Source organism: Melanotaenia boesemani, chromosome 15 (assembly GCF_017639745.1).
Source record: "Melanotaenia boesemani isolate fMelBoe1 chromosome 15, fMelBoe1.pri, whole genome shotgun sequence".
NCBI classification, from domain to species: Eukaryota; Metazoa; Chordata; class Actinopteri; order Atheriniformes; family Melanotaeniidae; genus Melanotaenia; species Melanotaenia boesemani.
In genome coordinates, this window is record NC_055696.1 from 1333305 (window position 1) to 1360445 (window position 27141).

The window sequence follows — 27141 nt, forward strand, 5'->3', positions numbered from 1 at the left end:
ATATCATCTTGGGCATAAGTGCACACAGCTTCTTCAGGACTTGGTTGAGCCAAAAAGCTGGACAAATCTTTCTGACTCATTTAGTTAAGCTAAATGTGGAAATGCTCCTTAAACAACTGAGTCTTTAGCTTGGTCTTAAAAGTGGATACGGACTCTGCGGATCGGACGGAGTTTGGTAGATTGTTCCACCACCGGGGAACAACAGAGGAGAAGAGTCTAGCTACTGATTTCAGTAGCTAGACCAAAGCTACTGATGCCAGACCAAAGACCGCTTTCTGTACTGGTAAGGGTCTGTGGCAATTTCGGGTCCTCTGTTTCGGTCTGTGTAATGCCCCGGCCACTTTCGAACGGTTGATGGAGAAGGTTTTGGCTGATGTCCCCAGGCAGGAATGCCTGGTGTACCTGGACGACATCTTAGTCCATGGGAGTTCTTTCGAGGTGGCTTTGGGTGCCCTGCGGCGGGTCCTACAGAGGATAGCGGCTGCTGGGCTCAAGCTCCACCCAGATAAGTGCCGGTTCATGAGGAGAGAGCTGGAGTTCCTGGGGCACAGAGTAGGTGGAGAAGGAATCAGCACGCTGGAGGAGAAAGTGCAGGTGGTGAAGGAGTGGCCCATCCCTGCTAACCTGCGTGAGCTGAAAAGTTTCATTGGACTGGCATCCTACTACAGGCGGTTTGTTAGGGGGTTCTCCTGTATAGCGGCACCCCTGTTTCGGTTGCAGCAGAGAGACAGTGACTTCATTTGGACGCCAGAGTGTGAGCAGGCTTTCACTGCATTGAAGAAGGCTTTAACTGAAGCCCCCATCCTCGCCCCCCCAGACCCTAACCTACGGTTCATTCTCGACACGGATGCCAGCGATGTGGGGATGGGAGCTGTACTCAGTCAGAATAGTCCAGAGGGGGAGAAAGTAGTGGCATATTTCAGCAAGACCTTCAACAAGGCTGAACGCCGCTACTGTGTAACCCGTAGAGAGCTCCTGGCTATTGTGAGGGCAATACGCCATTTCCGGTACCATCTGTGTGGCCTGCCTTTCACGGTTCGGACCGACCATGCAGCTCTTCAGTGGTTGATGTCGTTTAAAGAGCCGGAAGGACAGGTTGCACGCTGGTTGGAGGAACTGGCCCCTTATGATTTCAGCGTGGAGTACAGAGTGGGGGCACGCCACACAAATGCAGATGCCATGTCCCGGCGACCCTGTGCTCTAGATGGTTGTCGCTACTGTGAAAAGAGGGATGCTCGTGAGAGTGCGCTTCGTGCTGAGGCTGTGCACTCAGAAGAACATCCAGTCTGCAGGGAGACGCGAATAGTGGACGCGGCCAGCTGGAGGGCACAGCAGGAACAGGATGCAGACCTGCAGCCGGTGTTACAGTGGGTGGAGCTTGGACAAAAACCCCGGTGGGAGGATGTTGCAGGGCACTCTCCAGCCACAAAAGGGCTTGTGGCAAAGTTTGAGACTCTCTGTCTGGACAGTGGGGTGCTCCAGAGGGCATGGACTGACCCGGCCACTGGGGAACTGAGATGGCAGGTAGTGGTCCCGAAGGGGCTTAGAGAGACAGTGCTACAGGCTTCACATGGGACAACAGGAGCAGGGCACTTTGGGGTCACAAAAACACTCCGTCGGCTGCAGCAAAGTTTCTACTGGGGGCAGCAGCGAAGAGATGTGCAGGACTTCTGTCGCCGCTGCGACTTGTGCACAGCATATAAGGGGCCTTCAGACCAGTCGCGGGCTCAACTCCAACAATTACAGGTAGGAGCCCTAATGGAAAGGGTGGCGGTTGATGTGATGGGTCCGTTCCCCCGCACAGACCAGGGCAACCGCTATGTGCTGGTCGCCATGGACTATTTCACGAAGTGGCCAGAGGCCTACGCCATTCCAAATCAGGAGGCAGAGACTGTGGCGGACGTGCTGGTGGAGGGCATGTTCACGAGGTTCGGGGCGGCAGAAGTCCTTCATAGTGACCAGGGAAGGAACTTCGAGTCCAGTGTGTTTGCAGCTCTGTGTGAGCGGATGGGCATACACAAGACCCGTACGACACCTTTGCACCCTCAGAGCGACGGGCTTGTAGAACGGTTCAACAGAACCCTGGCAAAGCAGCTAGCCATATTGACCGCTGAGCACCAACGCGACTGGGACTTGCACCTTCCCCTCATCCTAATGGCGTACAGGTCAGCAGTGCAGGATTCCACCTCCTGCACGCCAGCTCTGCTTATGCTGGGGCGGGAGCTGCGGGTGCCAGCGGAAATGGCGTTGGGCAGACCTCCCGACTCGCCAGCAGTTCCACCAGGCCCGGAGTATGCAAGGAAGCTCCAAGACCGCATGGAGTCTGCGCACGCTTTTGCTAGACACCAGCTGCAGAAGGCAGGTATGCGCCAGAAGCGGAACTACGACGTGAGAGCAAAGGGGAGGAGTTTTGTGGATGGAGACCTGGTGTGGGTGTATAGCCCGAAGAGGAAAAAGGGCCGGTGCCCCAAGTTGGACTGCCACTGGGTGGGGCCGTGCGAAGTGCTGGCACGATTAGGTGAGGTAGTATACAGGGTTAAACTACCACCAAGGGGGCGGAGGGTGGTCCTGCACCGGGACAGATTGGCCCCCTACAGGGGTGATGCACGTGTAACCCAGGTGATAAAGGGTTGAAGTGAAAATGTGCCTCAGCCAATCAGAGCAGAGCTTGCTGCTTGCTCAGCCGTGCTTTACCCAATCAGAGCACTTGTAGGACTGTGAGCAGCCTCTGCTGAGAAACAACGGACAGACGATGGTGACACGCTGCTTGTGTGAGCTGGTATGCTGAGCTGATCGAGCTGTTAACGTTCCTGCTTTCTGAACGGCGTTCATGAGAGTTAAACTCCCGAATTGGTGAGTTTTGGAAAAAAAAGTGATTAATGCTGAGTTAATGTTCGACTAAAATATTAAAAACTCAAGTTTTTAGTTCAACGCTAACTACACTAGCATCTGTGAGCCAAGCAGCAGCTAGCTTGCCTTCCATCCCGTCTGTGAAGCTACACGTGGGAAAAGAAACTGCCTTAAATGTTAAAGCAGGGCAAAGTGCCTTCTATATGTTAAAGCAGAGTATTCTTTCTGTGTAAACAAATACCTGTTGAAGTATATTTTCTATATTGTGGGTGATAATGCTCTGATTTGTTTAAATTGTTTAAGACATGTGTTCTTTGTGTTAATGTGAATACCAAAGAGAGTAATCTCTATAAAACAAGCTAAATTGTAAAGTTCATCCTGTATTGTTAAAAAAATGTGTTTAATTCATGTAATTTGCTCATTCTAAAAATAAGTGAATGCACCTAAAAAAAAAAAAGGGAAAAAGGCATTTCATTTTCCAATGGTTGAGAATGGACTTGATTAGTCTGTACAGTTAATAACTGTTTATCTCTGGCCATGTTAATTCATGCAGGCCAGGTTTTTGGGTTTGAGTTGAAGCATCGATGGCGAGCCAACCCAGATGAGACTGCCTGATCCTCGCACCTGTTGAAGGATTGGTCTTGAGAAGCTGCTTGCATCCTCCACCATACAAGGATATCCTCACTTTCCTCAAGGTTATGGGGGTAGGATAAGAACACCACAAACTATCAGCCAGAACCCACCATAACGTGAACTCACAACACGTGCACAGCGTTCACCTTAAGACTGACTTGTTGTTATTTTATTTGACTTGACTATTGACCCCAAAAGACCCCCTTTTGTCTTTCCAAAGTTGATATCCACACTGCCTGTGCTGTGGAAGGACTCAAACTGTCCAGATGTGAGTGTAATGTTATCTGGTTGTTCTGCTAGTGATGAATGTGATTAATTGATTGTGTGAATATAGGGCTCTAACTATTGAACTGGTTTGTTTGATTTGTTATCATATTAGCCCTAATCTGGATCCAGTATTTACAGAATTTGGATAAGGAACTTAAACACGAGTGCACTCGGGTTGGGAAAATTACTCATCGCTCATTTCTTATGAGGAAAGTAGTTTTTTTCTAACTATATCTCCTTTATGTGAACCTCAACACTTGTAAACAAGTGACTTTTCATTTCATTTCTGTCATGTTTATGTTGTACATGGTAATACAAGGTACCTGTTAACCATTTTGTGCTTCAGGTGTGTTTCTTAATTATTGCAAAAGACCTCTACCTCTCAGTTGAGTCGAGAACCTTCCAAACAGGGCCCAAAGTTAAGTCAGTCTCCCAGTATACATCATTCACATTATTAACAGTAAATTATTATTATATCAGGAGACAAGTGCTACATAAAATTTTTGGCGAGCCAGCCAGGAGGTGGAGGATTTGTTTGCAATATTTAAGGACATCAGGAATAAGAGAAAAATGGACATAATCCAGAAGCACAGCATCAAAATCCCAAATGCTGTATTAGTTAGTGGGTTAACTGGGGAAGACCAGGATGAGGAAGTTGTAGATTTCCTGAAGCAGTATGGATCTATTAATAGAATCCTATCAGTAGATGATGATACTTCAGAGTTTTTTCATGATTCCATCATAGAGTATAACACAGGGATTTCTGTTGAGGCTCTAGCATCACACTTGCCTTACAGCCACGTGGCTAAGAGTGGTGAGGCTACCTACCATGTACAATCATTAGCCAGTGTTTATACACAGACCAAAGGGAACACTACCACCAAGACATACCTTAATGAGTTGAAAGAGCTTGCTAAACTTACTGGGAGGGATTATGCTGAGGTCCTTAGAGACATGATGACCCACATCAGTGATTCTATCTCTGACATGACTCCTTCTGGACATAAGGTGGATGATCCAGTCCCCCTAACTCCTGAGGTAGTTGTTGGGGACGCCTTAGCCCAGTTTAATACAGACCAGCCTCAAGTGAAATTGGTGGAATCAGGGGCAGACAGATCAGTGCCCTCAGCTCAGAGGTTGCAACTACCTGACATTCCTTCAAGGACCGTGCTTGACTTTACACCTCCCGAAGTGCAACGAGTTGTCGTTGAACATATAGTGAAAAGGGATGAAAGTGCATTGCAGACACAGACACCACTAAGACTTCGTGCATTCTCGGGGAAAATTCCCAGACCCCCACAAGAAACAGACTTTGACACTTGGCGCTCTAATGTTGAGCTGATTCTGACTGATCCCACTGTATCAGATGTGCAGCGCTCCAGGAGGATTCTTGAGAGCCTTTTGCCTCCTGCGGCTGATATCGTGAAACACTTGAGCCCCACCAGCTTGCCAGTTGCATATTTGGAGTTGTTAGACTCTGCTTTTGGAACTGTTCAAGATGGTGATGAGCTCTATGCCAAATTCTTGGGTACCTTTCAAGATGCTGGTGAGAAGCCATCTGCATACCTGCAGCGTTTGCAGGTAGGTTTAAACCTAGCTCTTAAAAGAGGTGGAGTTTCAAGTAATGATGTTGACAAACATCTTCTCACTCAGTTTTGCAGAGGATGCTGGGATAATTCCCTCCTTGCTGAACTCCAGTTAAAACAGAAAAAAGCAAACCCACCATCATTTGCTGAACTGCTTTTACTGCTGCGCACTGAGGAAGATCGGCATACAGCCAAAGCTTTGCGCATGAAACAGTATTTGGGCAACTCCAAGCAGAAAGCCACCGTTAATGCACAGACTGTAAACAGCTGTGATGAGGAAAAAGGTGCATGTGCCTCACTCAATGCACTTACACAGCAACTGAGTAAGCAAGTTGCAGAGCTTCAGAGCCAGTTGGCTGTGCTAACCGTGAAACAACAGAAAAGAGAGACACCCAACTCAAAGAAAGCTCCCAGTAGCAAACCCTTTACCAACCAGAGTCGCCCCAAACTGACCAAAGACCTTGGGCAGCAGACACAAAAAAGTCAAACTTCTAGACCAAAACCTTGGTACTGCTTCCGATGTGGTGAGGATGGGCACATCAAACCTAACTGCGATCAAGACCCAGATCCCATTTTAGTTGCAGAGAAACGTAAGCTGTTAAAAGAAAGACAGCAGAAATGGGACATTGAAAATCCCACAGCTGCTGCCACCCAGTTAAACTAGAAATGGTCTCTATTGAGGGGCAAATGGAGACTACAGCTGAACAAGAATGTCCCAGGAAGAAAAAACATGACCAGCATGCTAACCTTGGACGGTCACAGTTAAATAAATCTGCATGCAAACTTCCGAAAGGTTTAGTAGGATCTAAATGTACAGCCACGGCCAAAGTAGCCGGTATGGAATGTAACTGTTTACTGGATACAGGTTCACAAGTAACCACAATTCCAGAGTCATTTTACAGACAAAACCTCTCTGGACAAGATATAAAACCCCTTCATGACCTGTTGGAGGTTGAAGGTGCGGCAGGTCAGCCTGTTCCTTATCTAGGTTATCTAGAGGTGTTGATCACCTTTCCCAAGGATTTCCTTGGAACTGACATTGACATACTTACCCTTGCACTTATCGTTCCTGATGTACACCCAGGTGTCCAGTCACCTGTGTTAATAGGAACAAATACACTTGACACTTTGTATGAAAAGTATTTGGAAATTAAGACTCCAAATCACTTACCTTTCCCCTATGGCTATAGGGCAGTGCTCAACACACTTGAACTGAGACACAAGCAGAGCAAGGATGGCAACATTGGCTTAGTCAGAATGCTTGGAAGCACTCCTGCTGTGGTTCCCGCAGGACAGACTGTTGTTCTGGAGGGTTCGGCTAACCTAATTAGCCCATGCACAGATAAATGGGCTATTGTGGGGCATCCTTCCCAGTCATCATTGCCTGGTGGCCTTTGTGTAACAAGTTGCCTCATTACTCTTCCAGCAAGCACGCACCAAAAGATACCTGTCGTGATAAGAAATGAATCTGATCAAGACATCACAATCTCACCCAATTGTGTTGTTGCTGAGCTTGAGGCGCTCAATAGCATCTTGCAACAACACAATGTGACTGCCACGGTCAATGCTGAAAGCCATGCAACATCAGGCTTGAGGTTTAACTTTGGAGACTCTCCTATTGCTACAGAGTGGAAAGAGCGCATCTCTAAAAAACTAAATGAGATACCTGAGGTTTTTGCTCACCATGATTTGGATTTTGGGTGCACTGACAAGGTGAAGCATCACATTAAACTCAATGATGAAGCTCCCTTCAAACATCGTGCAAGACCCATACATCCTCAGGACATTGAGGCTGTGAGGAGACACCTGCAAGAGTTGCTTGACACTGGTGTTATAAGGGAATCAGAATCTCCCTTTTCCTCTCCCATTGTTGTTGTGAGAAAGCGCAACAATGATGTTCGCTTGTGTATCGACTATCGCAAGCTTAATTTGCAAACGGTAAAGGATGCGTATGCTCTTCCAAAACTCGAAGACACCTTTTCAGCACTGACAGGATCTAAGTGGTTCTCAGTTCTCGACCTTAAGTCAGGCTATTACCAGATTGAGGTTGAAGAGGCTGACAAACCAAAGACGGCCTTTGTCACCCCATTAGGTTTCTGGGAGTTCAATCGCATGCCGCAGGGCATAACGAACGCACCCAGTACCTTCCAGAGACTAATGGAGAAATGTTTAGGTGATATGAACTTGAAGGAGGTTCTCGTCTTTTTGGATGACTTGATCATTTTCTCCAAGTCTCTGGAAGAGCATGAGAGTAGGCTTATGCGTGTGCTCAACCGCCTTAAGGAGTATGGCTTGAAGTTATCTCCTGAGAAGTGCAGGTTTTTTCAGACAAATGTCCGCTATCTTGGGCACATAGTTTCTGAACATGGTGTTAAAACAGACCCAGAAAAGACGGAGGCTTTAAAGACCTGGCCAATTCCCAAAACTTTAAAAGAACTGCGAGCATTTCTAGGCTTCTCAGGCTACTATCGCCGCTTCATTAAGGATTATGCAGCCATTGTTAGGCCGCTAAATAACCTGACTCGGGGATATCCTCCATATCGCAAAGGTTCAAAGGTTTCAGGGAAACAAGAACAGTACCATGATCCTAAGCAACCTTTTGAGAGCCGCTGGACACCTGAGTGCCAAAATGCCTTTGAGATGGTTATTGAGAAACTTACCACTGCACCTGTTCTTGGTTTTGCAGACCCACAGCAGCCTTACATCCTGCACACAGATGCCAGTACAACTGGCTTGGGAGCAGCATTATACCAGGAACAAGAAGGCAAACTCAGAGCCATTGCTTTTGCCAGTCGAGGTCTGTCAAGAAGCGAATCACGGTATCCAGCCCACAAACTGGAGTTTCTTGCGCTCAAGTGGTCAGTAACGGAGAAATTTCATGATTACCTTTATGGTAGTCAGTTTACTGTTGTCACCGACAGTAACCCTCTGACCTATATACTTACCACTGCAAAGTTAGATGCAACTGGGTATAGATGGCTGGCGGCTTTATCTAACTTCTCATTCAAACTCCAGTTTCGTGCAGGCAAACAAAATCTGGATGCCGATGGCCTCTCTAGACGACCCCATGCAGAACTCACTGACGATATTCTGGCAGAGAAAGAGCAAGAGCGCATAAATCTGTTTGTGAGACGACACCTGACTGATGATGAAACTGCAGAAGTGGTTGACCAAGATGCTGTCTATGCAATTTGTCAGAACCACCTTATTAAGGTCCAGGATGACGCTTGTTCCAGTGACTGTAGTATTGCTCTAGTTGAGTCGCTTACAGTCTCTTCCAGTGTCATTCCAGATGGTTATGCTGAAGAGGATCAGCAGGGTTTGCCAGTCATCCCTATCCTTTCTCACTCTGAACTGAAAGAGAAGCAGAGAGCTGATCCTTCTATTAGAGAAGTGATTGCACAGATGGAACTTGGAGAAAAACCACCACCCACTGTGCGAAAAGAACTGCCAGAGCTCCCTCTGCTCTTAAGGGAGTGGAACAGATTGGAGCTACGTGATGAGGTATTGTACAGGAGGATTCATGATACCAACCTTGTCACTTACCAGTTAGTCCTACCTGAAGAGCTTCGAGCATCAGTTTTGCAGAGTTTGCACGATGACATGGGACATATGGGGATCGATAGGACTTTAGATCTGGTCAGAACAAGGTTCTATTGGCCTCGAATGTCCGTCGACATTGAGCGCAAGGTGAAGACTTGCGACCGCTGTGTGCGCAGAAAAAGTCTCCCTGAAAAAGCAGCCCCCCTGGTGAATATAAAATCTACACGACCACTAGAGTTAGTATGTATGGATTTTCTTACTATTGAACCTGACAGCAGTAACACAAAAGACATCCTTGTGTTAACTGATCATTTTACTAAGTTTGCCATTGCCGTTCCCACAAGCAACCAGAAGGCAAAAACTGTTGCCAGATGTCTGTGGGATAACTTTATTGTGAACTTTGGTATACCTGAAAAGTTACACAGTGACCAAGGTCCTGATTTTGAGTCCAGACTCATCAAGGAGCTCTGTGAGGTTTCAGGTATCCAGAAAATCAGGACCACCCCGTATCACCCTCGGGGTAACCCTGTGGAGAGATTTAACCGAACACTGTTAAGCATGTTGGGAACTTTGGAAAACAAACAGAAATCAAATTGGAAAGAGTTTGTAAGACCCTTAGTACATGCGTATAACTGTACTCGAAGTGAAGTCACGGGGTTCACTCCTTATGAGTTGATGTTTGGGCGTAAACCCAGACTACCAGTTGACCTTGCTTATGGATTGCCTCTCCGGGAAAATCAGCAAAAGACACATTCCCAGTATGTGCAAAACCTCAGGGCCCGGCTTGCAGAGAGCTATGAATTAGCCTCTCGGAATGCCCAGAAGGTGGCTGAAAGAAATAAGACCAGATTTGACAAAAAAGTGACCAATTCTACTCTTGAAGTAGGGGATAGAGTTTTAGTGAGAAGTGTGCGACTACGGGGTAAGCATAAACTTGCAGATAAGTGGGAAGCAGATATCCACATTGTGGTAAAGTGCTTTGGAACGCTCCCAGTTTATACTGTGCGACCTGAGACCAAGCAAGGTCCCGTGCGGACTTTACATCGCGATCTCTTGTTACCTTGCAGTTTTCTCCCTGTTACAGCAGCAGGAGAGCCTCCTCAGCCCAAATCTGTACAACGGCCGCGGACGCGGCAAACACTGGGTGATACTGAGAATGAAGCTGTCTGTTCCAGTGATTGGGAGGATGAACTTCCCATCTACCACCCGGAGCCTTTGTGTCATACCACCACCAGGTTCTCTGTTGTATATGACCTCCCAAACACCAGAGAAGGGGAAATTGAGACCGATGAGGCTTGTCCTCAGAGTTCAGATCCTTTACTTGGACCCACTGCTGACTATCCGCTGATTGAGGAACCTTATTCACCTGAAGTCTCAGACACTGAAAGGGTGGATGTGGTTACTCCTGATCCTGCAGGGGAATCGACTGAAATAACCACTGCAGAGAATGAGGTTCTTGACAGTCAGTTTTCCCCAGAGATGTTTCCTGATAGAGACAGTGCACCAGACATATCAGAAACCCCCTCTAAAGCTTTTCTTGATGAACCGTGTCCCTCCCTGGACATAATTCAGGAACAAGAGAGCGATTCAGCCCCAAGTGAAGAGTCAGAAAACCTTAAATGTCACAGTGATGAAAGTACTGATGTAAACACAGCAGATGTGCTACCAGACAGTCAGCCTGATTTTGTCAGAAACCAGGAACCTGAAACTGTGCTCAGACGATCACAGAGGCACAGAGAGAAACCAAAAAGGTTTCATTATCCTCAAATAGGCAACCCTTTAATTTCCATTGTACAAGCTCTTTTCCAAGGGTTATCAGTGGCTTATACGGATGCTTTAAATGGGTATGACCCAGACTTACTTCCCAACCAAACATTCCCTGTTGTGACTACACAGCCTGGTAGTACATGCAACGGGACGTGCATGGATTCAGGAGGGGAGGGTGTAACCCAGGTGATAAAGGGTTGAAGTGAAAATGTGCCTCAGCCAATCAGAGCAGAGCTTGCTGCTTGCTCAGCCGTGCTTTACCCAATCAGAGCACTTGTAGGACTGTGAGCAGCCTCTGCTGAGAAACAACGGACAGACGATGGTGACACGCTGCTTGTGTGAGCTGGTATGCTGAGCTGATCGAGCTGTTAACGTTCCTGCTTTCTGAACGGCGTTCATGAGAGTTAAACTCCCGAATTGGTGAGTTTTGGAAAAAAAAGTGATTAATGCTGAGTTAATGTTCGACTAAAATATTAAAAACTCAAGTTTTTAGTTCAACGCTAACTACACTAGCATCTGTGAGCCAAGCAGCGGCTAGCTTGCCTTCCATCTCGTCTGTGAAGCTACACGTGGGAAAAGAAACTGCCTTAAATGTTAAAGCAGGGCAAAGTGCCTTCTATATGTTAAAGCAGAGTATTCTTTCTGTGTAAACAAATACCTGTTGAAGTATATTTTCTATATTGTGGGTGATAATGCTCTGATTTGTTTAAATTGTTTAAGACATGTGTTCTTTGTGTTAATGTGAATACCAAAGAGAGTAATCTCTATAAAACAAGCTAAATTGTAAAGTTCATCCTGTATTGTTAAAAAAATGTGTTTAATTCATGTAATTTGCTCATTCTAAAAATAAGTGAATGCACCTAAAAAAAAAAAAAGGGAAAAAGGCATTTCATTTTCCAATGGTTGAGAATGGACTTGATTAGTCTGTACAGTTAATAACTGTTTATCTCTGGCCATGTTAATTCATGCAGGCCAGGTTTTTGGGTTTGAGTTGAAGCATCGATGGCGAGCCAACCCAGATGAGACTGCCTGATCCTCGCACCTGTTGAAGGATTGGTCTTGAGAAGCTGCTTGCATCCTCCACCATACAAGGATATCCTCACTTTCCTCAAGGTTATGGGGGTAGGATAAGAACACCACAAACTATCAGCCAGAACCCACCATAACGTGAACTCACAACACGTGCACAGCGTTCACCTTAAGACTGACTTGTTGTTATTTTATTTGACTTGACTATTGACCCCAAAAGACCCCCTTTTGTCTTTCCAAAGTTGATATCCACACTGCCTGTGCTGTGGAAGGACTCAAACTGTCCAGATGTGAGTGTAATGTTATCTGGTTGTTCTGCTAGTGATGAATGTGATTAATTGATTGTGTGAATATAGGGCTCTAACTATTGAACTGGTTTGTTTGATTTGTTATCATATTAGCCCTAATCTGGATCCAGTATTTACAGAATTTGGATAAGGAACTTAAACACGAGTGCACTCGGGTTGGGAAAATTACTCATCGCTCATTTCTTATGAGGAAAGTAGTTTTTTTCTAACTATATCTCCTTTATGTGAACCTCAACACTTGTAAACAAGTGACTTTTCATTTCATTTCTGTCATGTTTATGTTGTACATGGTAATACAAGGTACCTGTTAACCATTTTGTGCTTCAGGTGTGTTTCTTAATTATTGCAAAAGACCTCTACCTCTCAGTTGAGTCGAGAACCTTCCAAACAGGGCCCAAAGTTAAGTCAGTCTCCCAGTATACATCATTCACATTATTAACAGTAAATTATTATTATATCAGGAGACAAGTGCTACACACGTCCATACCAGCGCCCTGGGCCGTCCACACCTCAGAACCAGGGGAGGGCTGACCTCACAAATCCTCTTTACTCGGCTGCCCGCCCCTGCCCTGTTCCGTCCTCCACTCCAGCCCTTCCGACGCAACCATCTCCAGTTACGCCAACTGCTGTGCGACCACCTGGCTCACCCCCACAGCCCAATGGACCCTCCCCGGGGCGGCCCCGACGTCGGAGAAGACCTCCTGCCCACCTGAGAGACTTTGTCTTTGACCCCTCGGGGCGAGTGGCTTAGTGAAGGGGGGGTAGTGTAATGTGTTGTGGTTAGCATTGATTCTGTGTTACTTAAGTTGCATGTTCATCTGTTATGCTGCAGTGTTAATGATGAGAGAGCGTAGAAGAAGAGGAAAGAGGGTAGAAGAAGAGAGAGAGTTCCGGGCGAAGTTGTACGGCGTGGTCGCGGCCAACAGCGACCTATGTTGAGCTGATTAAAAGAGCAGTTATAAAAGCAACTGATCGAGTCATCCTTACGGTCGAGAAGCCGTTACAGTAATATATAATGACTGCAATGAAATGAAATATTTAAAACAACAAATACGATGCTGAGTATTGTAAAGGATGTTATAACTGACTACAAATAGCTAAATATCTGATTTTTAATAATATTTATCCTTTTATTATTTTTACTGTGTAGTAATTTGAGGTTTATTTTATAAATGTAATGTGCTTTATAAGTAAAATGCATTATTTATTTTTATTATTATTATTATTTATTTTTTATTGCTGCAGGGGTGGTGACATTTTCAGAACAAATGTAGGCCAAGAAGAAAAATAAATGTCTCTTTAAAAGGGATTTTTTAATCCCTTTTTTAATAAGCAAGTGGGGCCTGCTCTAACGTAAATAGAAAAAGTAAAAACAATAAGAAGAATGTGTTACTGTCAAGAAAACTAGAAACTTTAAACTCAGCGAGGTCTGTTTCAGTCACACACGTCTTTTCAGAATTATAAATGATAAATAAATAATTTCTCCATGTTTGAGCTGGTTTTCATTATTTTACTTCATTGAACCAACCTTATTTGTTGAACACATTTATTTTTAATTTTCCCAACTGCACACATCTCTGAGGGAGCTAAAACAGAGACCGTAGTTTTCCAAAAGGACATAATGAACTGAAGTATTGAAGTATTGATATGGTTTATCAATAACTTGCCACTTGCCAATACAATGAACAGATTTTCCTTGTTGTGCTCACTGTAGCTGTAATCTGTATTGACTTAAATTTACTCTGAAGCTTCATTCACACATGAACACCAGAGAATTTCAGGGAACAGTCCGAACAATTTGATCAGATGTTTTTCTACATTGCTGTTCACAGCCAAGCGTTTTCTGCTGGAAATGTGAGGGAGGAGGTCGTGTGTGATGCAGAAATTAGTGGAAACACTGTTTCATTTATAAAGTATTTAGAAAAACAGATGAGGCTCCTTATTATGTTGATATGAATACTTTGTGTATCTGTAATCATCCAGAAAAGGAGGTGCAAGCAGACAGCAGCATAAAGTTAACCCCTTAAAATCCTGCAGTTTTTGCCTAAAACATGTTTCTATGGATGAAAGACTTGATGTGGGCCAAGTCTTTTACTGGACTACTCATACTGGACCATTGCTGATGTAAAAGGACCGTCTCTTATTGCAGTATCATCTGCTTCTGGAGTACAATATGGCAATAAGATAAATTCCATTTACAACTAGTCAGAAATAAGTGTTTACTGGTTCCACTGTTATGATTGTAGCCTGGAATGGTAGACATCATGCACATCTCAAGAATCTTAGCTTTCCCATATTGTGTAAAACATGTGTAGGTTGTAAGGGCAACTGGGTAAAATACATATTTATTTGACATGTCCTGCCCACGGGACATCATATACCAATGGGTTGAACAGATAAAAGGATAAGATCACCAGTGCACACAGAGGCACCAAATGCTCCAGAATATTTTCTGATTCTCACATGCCACCACTGTAGAACATGTTAGGTTTCATTACTCCAGTCGGGTGTGAAGTGGGTTAGGTTTTGTGCACTGTGACTGTTAGAGGTCACATGTTGGCAGTTTGCAGACTGAAGGAGCGTTCAGCTCACCAAGCAGACTGACCTGGAACTTTGGGTTTAACTTGACCTGCAGTATTTAGGTATGAGTCTTCTTCCTCAGATCTACGTTTAATTAGTGTGAACATGCACAAAAGAGCTGGACCTTAAGGTGCTGTATGTTCCCAGGCGCCTTATGAAGTCAGACATTGTGCTCCAGCATGATAATCTCAATGAGGTGCATCTCAGTGGGAACAAAATGGATCTTTTTGCTATTTCTAACTTTAAGAGATTTTTTTTATTTCAGACTTCAGGTTATACAGTGGTTCCTCGCCAAATCGCGGTTCATCTTCAGTGGTCTGGCTGTTTCGCAGATTATTATTTTTTTCACTCTGAAAAACACAGCAACACCCGGGCCTTCTGTGAAAAAGACGAGGGTGGGACGCAGCGCCAGCAGAGGAGCTGTAATATATTTTACGGGGAGAGTAATTATTAAGAAATTCATGTTGTTAAATATATGTAGGTTTTTGAGAGTGTTTAAAGTGTGTGAGAATGTTGAAAATGTTCATTATAGTTTGAGAAAGGTCTATAAACACTCCAAGGAGGGACAATTAGGCCTAACATGCATTTGAATTGATAAAAATGAATAAGATCGTTACTTCATTCAGAACGTAACTCCGCAATAAACGAGGGACCACTACTTCTAAAACCACTTCAAAAACTGGTGCTTTCACACTTTTAAGGTCACCACATCAGTATGTTGCTGATATGGTTTTATGTTCTGTGTTTTTCCTCTTTCACTGAGTTACCTTCCACTTCTCATTTTAAAGAATTATTTTGTCCTATAGGAAGTGATTAGAAATAATAATGTTTAAATAAGGACAGACAATATAACGCTGTTGGCAAGTAAAGAAATGGTAAATGGTCTGTCCTTATGTACGCTTTACATGTACATTCACCCATTCACACACACATTCACACACTGATGGCGGTTTGCATTTTATGACCAGTTGGGTTTTCAAACTGGTCCTAAAATGCACACACACACACACACACATTTGCTTTGATTACAACTTACTGGAAAAGGGACACAAAGCACAGCAACGGTGGGATATACAAAGAACACAATAGAAAACCAGCTGGTTACAAATTTGGGGTAATGAACTGAAATAAAAGAGCAGTGATGAGTATTTGGCAAAGAATTATGAAAAGTGGGTAGAATGTATGCTGAATTAACAAGTACAAGCAAAGAAGAGGTGACAGGCAGCTAACTAAGAATGTGGAGCAAGATAAACCAGCTAAAATATGCATGTTATTATTGAGCTGAACTACAATGGGACAGGGGAATTCTGGGTAACGTAGTCCCTGTTAGTCCACAGACTTTTAACAATGCAGGAAATTAGTTTCAACTTGGGGAACCCTGTAAACCAGGGGTTCCCCCAAGTTGGTCCTCAAGGGCTCCTGCAGATTTTCCAGTGTTTCTTGCTTCAACACACCTGACTCAAATGAAACCGGTCCAACAGCCTATTAAGTTTGGCACAATGACTCATTAATTTGAGTCAGCTGGTTTTGGAGCGGTGACACATCAAAAACCTGCTGGATCGTGGCCCTTGTAAACAATAACAACGAGCATCTCAATACACTGCGAGTGTCGTTGCAGGAACAGCAAGTGGGGTTGTACTCGTGCTGCAGGCCGTCATTAATAGCGTTGTGGGTGACCAGAGGGGTGATCAGACTTCAGTGTGGGGCAGTCGTCGTCCCTTAGCTCCGCCCTGGTTTGGTTCAGCAACAGTAGCCTAATTAGCTTTTCCAGGCTGTTTCTGGTTTGAAAAAGTCACATTTAAACGAGAATATGAAATTGTGTTTCTTGCAGTTTGGAGAGAAAAGCTTTCAAACATTGGTATGATGAGTCCCAAATCAGAGTGTGGTGACTTTTTAACATCAACAACATTTTTGCTTTTCAAACATAGTTTTAATTTTTCCACATGGATATTAAAGACGATATTCAACCTGATTCCCTTGAAGCAGTCTGCAGGATTAAGCAAAGGTGTCTTTTCTATCCCAAACAGCTGTTTTGACTTTAATAACGGATTAATATATTTGGATAAAATACACCACAAGAGGAGATGAATCTAATTTCACCTCTGACTGAAACTCAGATGTGGTAGATTGGGGTGAAAATGGAGTCATGTGTGGTGTTACTCATCTGGATCATACTGCCATTAACTAACTAGGTAACTAACTTACCAGCTCATGAAGAACACACAACTAGATTTAAATAAATGGATAATGATCAGCTTATTTAGAAACAAATGAGCAAATTATGTATTACTTCATGAGTGTGAACTTGGCAGGGTACAAAAAAAAATTAGGAAATCACTTTACTGAATTATTAAGTCACGAGTTCATGAATATCTGCGAATCAATGATACCAATTTTATGCTAATAAACTCATTCAACTTTTTATTAACATAGAACCAGTGATGACTCATTCATTATTGATTGGGCACTGTTTTTGTGCGCCCCAAGTAGAATTACATCACATGGTGCTGAGTGCTCCTTCAATACTTCATGGTTATTTTATCATTACTTAGCCCCATTATGTCTTTTCAAGTAAAGCTGTGCATTTTACTGAGGGGATGACTGAGTACTGAGTTATGACTTTCACTGCTTTAGAGTTGTTTTTTCTCACCATATGTGTTTTTGTGTGTGTGTGTGTGTGTGTGTGTGTGTGTGTGTGTGTGTGTGTGTGTGTGTGTGTGTGTGTGTGTGTGTTTGTTTTTTTTTTTTGTTTTTTTTTTAACTTGTCCTGGTCAGCGTCATGAAAGCAGAACGGTCCGGCTGCTGTGTTGTGCCAATCACATTTACTTTGCCAAGAGGGGCTTTGTGGATATAAGGATTCTGACATGTTGACCACTCAAAGCATGTTTACACCTCCTGTCACATTCACCCAATCACACCATCACAGCACTTCTATTGTTTCATACCTTGTGCTTTCTCCTGTTACACACATTTATACCCCGATAGACACATCTGGAGATAATGTGGGGTTCAGAGCCTTGCCCAAGGACACTTTGGCATGTTGTCAGGGGAAGCCTGCAATCCAACTCCAGACTATGTGGTTGGTAGATGACTGCTCTTCCTCTTGGGTTACATCAACCCCAAAAGGGGATAAAGATACACCAGACAAGAGGCAAGAACATCAGCTGTTCAATCAAAGCAGAGACACCAGACAACCGTCTGTTGCACCTGTAAAGAAAGACAAAGTAACCTGAAGTCTCTGCAAGAAAACAAAGCTGACAATCATCAGGAGCACCTACAAAAACCAGACAAGCTGGGAAAAAAACACACACAAATCACAACAACAAAAAGATCAGCAACACAAAGAAATGAACCAAAAACATAACTGTAGTTATTGGTGATTAATCCCACAGGACAACACCGTGACTGTAACAGCACGTTAGTGAATGAATGCAAAATATAGGGAATAAATTGTGATTAGTGATGAGTGGGATTGTGCAAATGTGACCATATGTGGTTCATCATCCGCACTGGGGCAGATATCAGCACCAGAGGTTACTGCTAAATATTTACTATAAATACTTATTATTCTTGCTTTGCACTGCCTCAATAGTGGCTCTTTGTTTGTAGAAATAATTACACTCTAATAAATAAATAGAAGAAAATTACACAAACATACTTATATATCCTTAATCAAGTAATTAAGAAATGAGCTGGTATTAGTTTTGTATTTAACATAATTTATTTAAATTCAGTTCAGCTTTATTTGTATAGTTCTTATTTACGCATTTTTACAGACACAGCCCAATTTATCCAAACACATCTATTACATGATCCACTGTAGCCCAATTTCTAATGACTGCTTTCAAATAAACCAATCTATAGAAAAAATGCCTATGGAAACCAACAGGTTGCTTTGAATATTCTCTTAGATTCAGTCCTCCATCATGAGCAGGCAACAGTGGAGAGAAAAAAAACTTTTAACGAGAAGGAAAAATCTCCAGCAGAAGATTCAGGAAGGGCAGCCAAGAAAGAGGGGTCAACATGGACCATACCTACAAACCAAGGATGCCTGCTGAAAGATAAAAAGACAAACACAAGTTAATGACAAGAATAATGTCATATTTTACATGTAGGATAAAGAGCAAAGAGAGAAAAGTGGTGCTTGGTGCATCGGGGGACGTCTCCCAGCAGTCTAATAGCAGCATAAGCGATCTATGTTTATTCAGGAACAGTTCCTGTAGAAATATTCAATGACGTTTGATTCTAAAATATTCATTAACTGACTATTTTCAATGTGTGATTTATAGATTATGTCTCAGTGTGTTTATCAATACCAGTGCATCTTAAGCTTTTTTCTGCATTGTACCCCTGTAGAATAATGTTTCAGCTAAGTGGCCCCTAAAAAACAAAAGCTTTTTGGTTGGAAACAACAATGTGCCATCAGTGCCTGATTTATTAAAATTTATAACTAAAGAAAGACTTGCACATTTCAAATATTTGAAAAGACAAAGTTTTAAACATGCTCAGTGTTAATAATCCACAAATAAATTCATAGAAAACCTTTTCTTACTACAAACTCAGACCATTTTAATGAAAAGATATGTCAGCCACATTAAAATAGTTGTTTTTCAAACATTTTAGGAAAGTGATGTTTTTGTGCATTTTTTTTACCATGAACATAATAAACAAATCAACATGTTGTGGATTTTTATGTTTCCCTGGACACCAGCATTCGGATTAAAAGTCTGATCAGAACAAAAGTGTTGCATGTAAATGTTAAATTAAACTGAATACTTTAGTTTATAAATCTACTTAAACGTTTTAATGATATTACGAGGTAATTATTAACTGACATGCACTTTATTTTTGTTAATTCTACTTTTCTTAAGTACCCCCTAGATTATCCCCAAGTGCCCCAAAGGGTACATGTACCACCATTTGAGAAACAGCGATGCATAGTGTTGCTAAGTTATATGAATTATTAGCGACATTATTTAATGATGATTACTATGTGGTTCATTCTTGTTTCTATTTTTACTAATTATTAGCTTCTAGGCCACTTACTTCTTGTTTGTTAACCAATCAAAGTCTCTCATTGTTACAGTGACGTATTAACAATTAGTTTTTTAAGGATGTGTAACTAAAAATGAACAGGAATTTATTTCTTTTTTTTAATTGATTTTCATTTGATTGTCAGATCTGTCATTTATAACATTATTGATGCTTAAATTATCTTCAGATCTACAATTTCCAGGTTTGTGAGGTTGTTTTTGACCAACAAGGCTTGTGTGACAAATGTAGCTGAACATCATTAATCCTACTGCTAATCAACTTAAAAGAAAAGGAAGAAAGTGTTTACACAAACATATGAGTTGGTTATTTCTATTATTAACTAAATTACATCATTTATAATTCAAATCGTGTTTTTAGTTGTATTTTCTCTGTTGGTCAACTAGCAAGTCAAAACAGAAATGAACTGAAGTAATTTTGACTCTGCTGGCGCCAGATTTCATGTAAATGCAACTGTTAATAATCCCAGTTTTTCAGCTCTTTATTGACATAGTAAGCGAGCTCAGCCTGTTACCTTGACTGGACATGCACACCGTTCCTCCCTCGTGTAATGACTGATACCATTTAAATACAGCTTAATATCTGTAATTCTTCCGTTGTGATAAATCATGGCCACCTTGCTAGTCATCTTTCTGGACCGTTACAATCATTTCTTGCTCCTTGACCAATAAAACACTTCTCTGGCAGTGATATAGCAGGTTTGATTTAGACTAGCTCCATTTTTCATTCATTTTATAGTCACTTTGAATCGCCTGCTGCTTGTATCATTTACAGCCACATGCCTCCTCTTCCTCATAGTCATCCCTGTTAGCCGTGCCTCTTTCCAACCTGCTGCCTGGGATTTCTTCACATTAGAGACATGCTTTTAACTAATTTTAAATGATCACATTCAAGTATAATTAATAGAAATGTCTCTACTGTCTGAGTAGCAGGCCATGTGACAAGCTGTCTATACTGTCAATAAACAACCCCCATCATCATACAGTGTTCACTCCTTTTTTTCTAAATCCATCTTTATCTCTAACAGGAATTCCATTTGTGGGGCTTTGACATTTTTATGTGATTTATTCTATTGTCCTGAGGCCTCTGGCCATGACTGCCCCTCCGCCCCGTACCCTTGCCAGCAGTGACAATCCCAGTCTTTGTTTTAGCAATGAGAAGCAGCATTCTTCCAGAGGGATGACCTCCTCTGTCTCTACAGGGGCTGGCACAGAGGACGCGACCCGACCCGAGGATTGGGTAGCACCCACCGGATGCTGTGACCAAAATCAGCTAGTTGTCACTCCAACTCTGCAACTCACATGTGTGTCAAAACAACTTTCCCTAAACGGAAGGAGAACTTGGGGTCTCCGTGTTCATCAGCTACTTCGAACATCATTATTAGCACAACAGGATTCGACTTGGTGGATCATCATTCATGTCTGTAAGTATCCATGCTGCTGTATTTTTACCTTATTTTGCATTACGGATGTCGTGTTAACTGATGTAACTATTATTTATTGGATAATCATCCAACAAAGAAAACTGATTGAGACTAGAAAAAATGTCATATACTCATCTTTAAAGTTTCCATAATGCCTGTTTTAGCTCCCAGGTCTGTTCTGATTGGGCAGAAAGGGCAGAGTGTGAGGCAGCTGCTCATTAGATGTTTGAGGTATTTAAAAATAGCCCCAGGTGGGCGTTGCACAAATATATGACATGGTGATGCAGATCAGTGGCGGAGCTAGACTTTTATACATGAAGGGGCCGCAGGGTGGGCAAGATTTTATCAAGGGGTCATATACTAAGAAAAGAAATTGCTGTATTCCTCTCAATCAGTGGCTTCTCCCCCTAGTAGTTCTGGTTTACTGTCTGGTGGTGGTGGACTGGATCCTTGTGTCTGACCACAATGACTTGCATGGCTAGTTCCACATTAGAAGCTGTTGGGTTGCTGACTCTTGGGCTGGGGTCTGTCTTGGGCTGATCTGTGCTCCTCCTCCTTATATAAAAAGTCAGAAATACCCCCCTTTCTCTTCATATTTATATATATTCCTATGCAAAATAAGAATGATTACAGGCTATATTTCTCCACATTTTCATGCCAGAACTTACTTTAAAGTCAGTCAGCTTTGCTAATCTCCTGTTTATTAATCTGGATCATGTAGCTTTAGCTTCGTCAACGCTAGGTAACTTGGATATCAGGTACTCTTTAAGAATCTTTATAGTTTATTTTCAGCTTCAATGGAAAAAACTTAATTTGTGGACATGATATGTAGTCCCTAAATACACTGATAGCTAACTATGACATGGTTTCCCCACGTTATCCTAAAACTAATCTAGTGCACTACCATATAACAAGATTAGCACTGCTACGTAGCTTCATGCTAACATTAGGTTAAAAACCTTTCATAACATTTGTAGTTGTACTTGATTAGTTAGTAAACCTCTTGTAGAAATGTGCAGTCAAATATAAATATTTCCTAATTATTCTTAAAGGATGACTAATTGGTGAAACTACTTTAAATCTGCTTTAAACTGGTGTAATGACACTGGTGAGGCATGTGTTTCTGGAAAGATGTTTCTGTCCTCCTTACCTGTCAGTCACCTGAGAGTACACCTGGGGTGTTCATTCAGATTTCAGAGGTGGCCAAATCAAATCAAACATTATTTATATAGCGCTTTCACATACCAGGAGGCATTCAGAGTGCTGTGCAGGAAAAATAACGATACATAAAACATAAAACAGCAATGAAATAAACTATAAAAGACAAAAGAAAAAAGATGGTGCAAAGCCTGGCCAAATTATTGTGCTCTGTGGAGTTAAAAGCCTATGTAAAAAGATGAGTTTTTAAAAGAGATTTAAATTCATTTGGGGCTCTTGCAGACCTGACAGAAAGAGGGAGACCGTTCCAGAGCAGATCTCAGAGCTCTACAAGGACAATGATGGTGCAGGAGCTCAGACAGATAAGAAGGAGCCAAACCATTTAAACATTTAAAAGTCAAAAGTAAATTTTAAAAGAAATTCTAAAAGAGAGACAGCCAAGGAAGGGAGTGCAGTACTGGAGGAAACTGTTTCCACTGCCTTGTCCTCGATGGAGGAGAAGGGAGTTGCTTTAGTCCAGTCTAGAAAAGATAAAAGTGTGATTGACCCTTTCTAGGGCATCACGTGGGCGATAAGACTTAACTTTAATAATAAGCCTCGGATGATAAAAACTACATTAGACTGCTGCACTGAAAAACAACCCCAAGATTTTTAATAAAAGAGCAGGTAAATGAGTCCAGAGAGCCAACAGCGCTGCTGCATCCTGCCAGACTGCAGCACTGCCCCTGATGCAGACAAACAATTTTGGAAACATTTTCATCTATTGAAGAAATAACTACAAGAAAAATGCAAAACTTTACCTTAAACCAAAAAGTACTACATGCACTGCACAGGTGGCTTAATGTGACTTTATTATCTGTGACTTGCATGCTTCTCAGAAGACCAGAGAGTGTCCACAGATCTGAGCCGCCCTTCATGCAGTTTGCAGTTTTCTCAGAGTGCTAATTGGGTTGGAGGTTGAAAACACAATGTAATCCAAAGGTGTGGTGTCTGACACCTTTTATCTGGATCTCTGAAGGATCTTTCATCGGCCTGTCTTCTGTCTCTGTCTGCTTCAAAGTCTCCAGCAGTTCCTACATTTGACTGTCATTAGTGCAAATAACATTAGAAAGGATTTCTCAACTGAGGCGGGATTTGTCACTCAGAGGTGTGATACGAAGAGAGAACCTATTTATAGTTTTCCCAAGCTGTGCCATACATTTTAAACACAGAGAAGTAAGAAGCTTTCAATCTCTTTAAGTGCTGACTGAAGCTGGCCTCATCTTCCACTCTCCTCCTTTCTTTCTTGGCTCTTTGATCCAGTTGAGGTCTATGTTTGTGATGTAGAACTGAGGCTGTTTCTGGTATGGAGGCTTTAGTTTTCAGGTCTCCATTTTAGACTATTTTGGCTTATGGCTATCTTATATTTTCTTTATGTCAGGTAATCCAGTTTTAAGGCTTGGAGACACAGAAACCACATGCATATACAAGCAGATAAAAATGATAATTATTCACAATGAAAAACTGATTCTGAAAAGCTGAAAAGTCAGTTCTGAAAGTCAGTTTATTTGAGCAAATTATTCATTGCTTTGTTGGTGAAAGATGTTTCAACAGGAGCTTAGATACGTGCTAACTGCATGCGTATCACGTTTCCATGTTTACGTCTGAGCTGATTATATTAATGTTGTAATATTTAGTCTGATCAGAAGTGAATCATTAGCTTATAAAATAATTTATAGATAACAGAAATAATCTCCATTAAATTGCAACATACAATTTTCTAAATCCAAACAACTGGGTGTTACTTTGACAGGAAAGTTGTTGCTACCCAGATGTGGAGACAGCTTCTGCTGGTTGCAGAGCAGGATGTGGCCTACAGTTAGTCTAAGCATCGGTGAGCAACTCTGGTCTTCGAGGGCCACAGTCCTGCAGGTGTGTCCCATGTTCCCCTGCTCCTACACACCTGATTTAAATTAAGTCTTTCCTCATCAATTTGTTGTTAAGTTCTGTTGTTTAGCATGTTGACCTATTGATTTGATATGCTGCAGCAGGAAACATTCAAAACCTGCAGGACCCTTGAGGACCAACTTTACCCGTCCCTGGTCTAAACAGTGGACATTCACTTGCAGGACAGGAGCCTTATTGTTTATCTTTACTTCTCATTTGAATCTTTTTCATTTGCATCTCAAGAATAATAATAATGGATTAGATTTATTTAGCGCTTTTCAAAGCACCCAAAGCGCTTTACATTGTGAATCCATTATTCATCCACTCCTCACTCATACCTGGTGATGCTAAGCGTAGCCACAGCTGCCCTGGGGCAAGCTGACGGAAACATGGCTGCTAGTCTGCGCCTACGGCCTCTCCGACCATCACCGAACATTCATCCACACATTCATACACCAGCGATGCCAACACTGGAGGCAAGGAGCAAGGGCAAGGAGGGTTAAGTGTCTTGCCCAAGGACACAACGACAGATGACTGTGGGAATCGAACCGCCAACCTTCCGATCATTGGACGACCTGCTCTACCGCCTGAGCCACTGCTGCCAATAAAATGATATTGTGATATTTTAGAGGCTTTTTGTGCTTTGATACGCTGAAGTGATTGTGTTAAATTAGCATGTGATATCATTTCGTTAGGGTAATCAGTGTTTCTAAAGCTCTCCCTGGGAGTGAGTTTGAGTGTGTGTTTGTCTCAGTATGGTCACCTGTCCACTGTCTCTTTCCTGATTGTAGCTGCAAGAGACTCAGTTCAATTAAATTCTGCCTTATTTGTAAAGCACCACTTCACAACGTCGTCTCAGGGCACTTCACAGATAAATCAATTCAAGCCAGTTTATTTTAATCCAATCAGTATCCATGCGAGCCAAGTAGTGAAAAATAATAGCCTGGTTAAGGGGACTCCAACCCTCTCCAAGCCTTAAATTGGAATAAGCTGTTGTAAAAAAAGGATGGAACACAAATTCAGTCCTTTTATTGCACAAGAAGGCTGTATTAGTTTCTTTAAAAATGTACTGTGAAACCACAAATCTATCATTAATCTAATTACACGCACTGAAATTTCACTGAGATCTAGTAGATTACAGCTAAATTCAAATTATGTACAAAATAAATAATAACCATTTGTCACTCTGTATTTAAAAACTGCTTAAAGAGTTATGAACTCAGAGTAAATTACGTTTGGCAAACCAAAGGTCCGGACAAATTTATTTATTATTTGTCACTGGTATCACGCTGCCGCTGCTCTGACCACAGAAAACAAGCTCTACTTTGAAATCATTTAAAATAATGCATTCAAATGACAAAATAATGATGTATTATGACAAATGAATTCTTAAGACATTGTTGTGGATATCAGTAGTTGATTTATAAGTTGCTCTCATGTTGAATTGTGTGTATTACGAGTGGTGGTGGTGTTTCTTTATTTAAATTTACTCCTGTTTTGACTTTTGTATAGGCGCTGTATAAGCACCAGCTTCTGCCCTTTCAGTTTTCCACTTTTCTTTTTTCCTATATTTTTTATTCACATTTATTTTAGCAAATAAAGAATAATAAAGGAAATGGATTGGTTGCTGAGCAGGGAAAGCTCAGCAAGCAACAAACACACAACAAACAACAACACAACAAACAACAACAAACAACACAAACAGCAAGCCATGCACATCTTAAAATATAATTCTCGAACACTCTTTCAACCTTCTTAATTTCAGTGTTTGCTGATTTGTTGCATTAAATTACTAAAGATCTATTGCATTAATTTCCTAGACATCATTTATTTGTGCAAGGAGATCCAAATTCAACCTTTTACTGGTAACCCGTGTTTACCTGTCTAGTCTAATGAATTTCTTACTGTAATTCAAACATGAAACAGGCGTGTTCACGTCAGTCTTATTTTCTCCTTTTTCCTGCCACATGTTAAAACATCATCACGCATGCAAATGTTTTTCACCAGGACACAAATTCAGCATCAAACAGGGATTTTTGAACTCACTATGTCTGCTATCCAGAGGTAGTTCGTTCACTGGTATCAATGACGTGCTGTTCAAATATGGCCCTATTAAACTTATCCTGATGCGTTAATTAGCCAGCAGAGCCTTTGATCCAAGATGGGGGATATCCTTTGTAATCAAGGATTAATTATGTCTAAAGAGTTTTGATTAACCAGCAGAGGCTCCATTTTATGAAGTGAGGCCTGAAGAGAAAAGAAACAACGCAGAGAAGTTGGCTGATTGTCAGGATCACTGCAGTGTGAGGTGTAGAAGGCTGCAGGAGATTGAAAGCTATTTTCTTCATTCACACCAGCATTTTCAGCTCAAGTATAAATGGAAACAGGTTGCTAATTATCTGACAAGCATTATCACTGTTACTCCTGTTATGATTCACACTAAAACCACACTGGAAATGTTAATGAAGTGTTTTTAGTGCTTTCATATCAAATGTTAAACACTTTCTCTGCATTTGTACTGTCACTCTAATCATAGTTTTTCTTGAATCAAGTAATCTGAAAGAGAGAATGTTTTTTTTATTTTTACTATTGAGGTAAATGACTGCATTAGTAAATATAAAGAAGCATCAGATACTGAGATGCTATTTTTTTAGCCATGAATCTTCAAACACACACTATAACAATGCAAAATATCAGGATCGAAATTCATCTTGTTTGACGTCTTTTGGCAAAAGAAATTGAAAAATGAAGTGTCATGTCTAATTAATGGGGGACCGTCAGTAAAAACATCATAGGTCACGGACAGAAATTTTTCTTTAATCATTTAAAACTGTGTTTCTGTTGGTATCTAATCACTTTACTGATTATACTTTTATTCTCTAAGAATAAGACATTCATCTCTACTCGGCGCGGCAGATGCCATGTTTGTGCCATCATTTATACAATTTAAAAAACGGGATATTTTGTCTGATTATCAGGTGGTTGACGTGTTTTCTGACAGTGGAAGTGTGCTCACCTG

At 41.9% G+C, this 27141-nt stretch overlaps 1 protein-coding gene across 1 annotated transcript in view; it reads left to right on the top strand.

The window, feature by feature from the left end:
* The window catches only part of LOC121654386 (galactosylgalactosylxylosylprotein 3-beta-glucuronosyltransferase 1), a 55241-nt gene that overhangs the window by 18708 nt on the left and 9392 nt on the right, over positions 1 to 27141 (top strand). The window contains exon 2 of the mRNA XM_042008504.1: positions 20817 to 21038. The gene's annotated coding sequence lies outside the window, so the exon portion shown is untranslated. The remainder of the gene's footprint in view (positions 1 to 20816; positions 21039 to 27141) is intronic.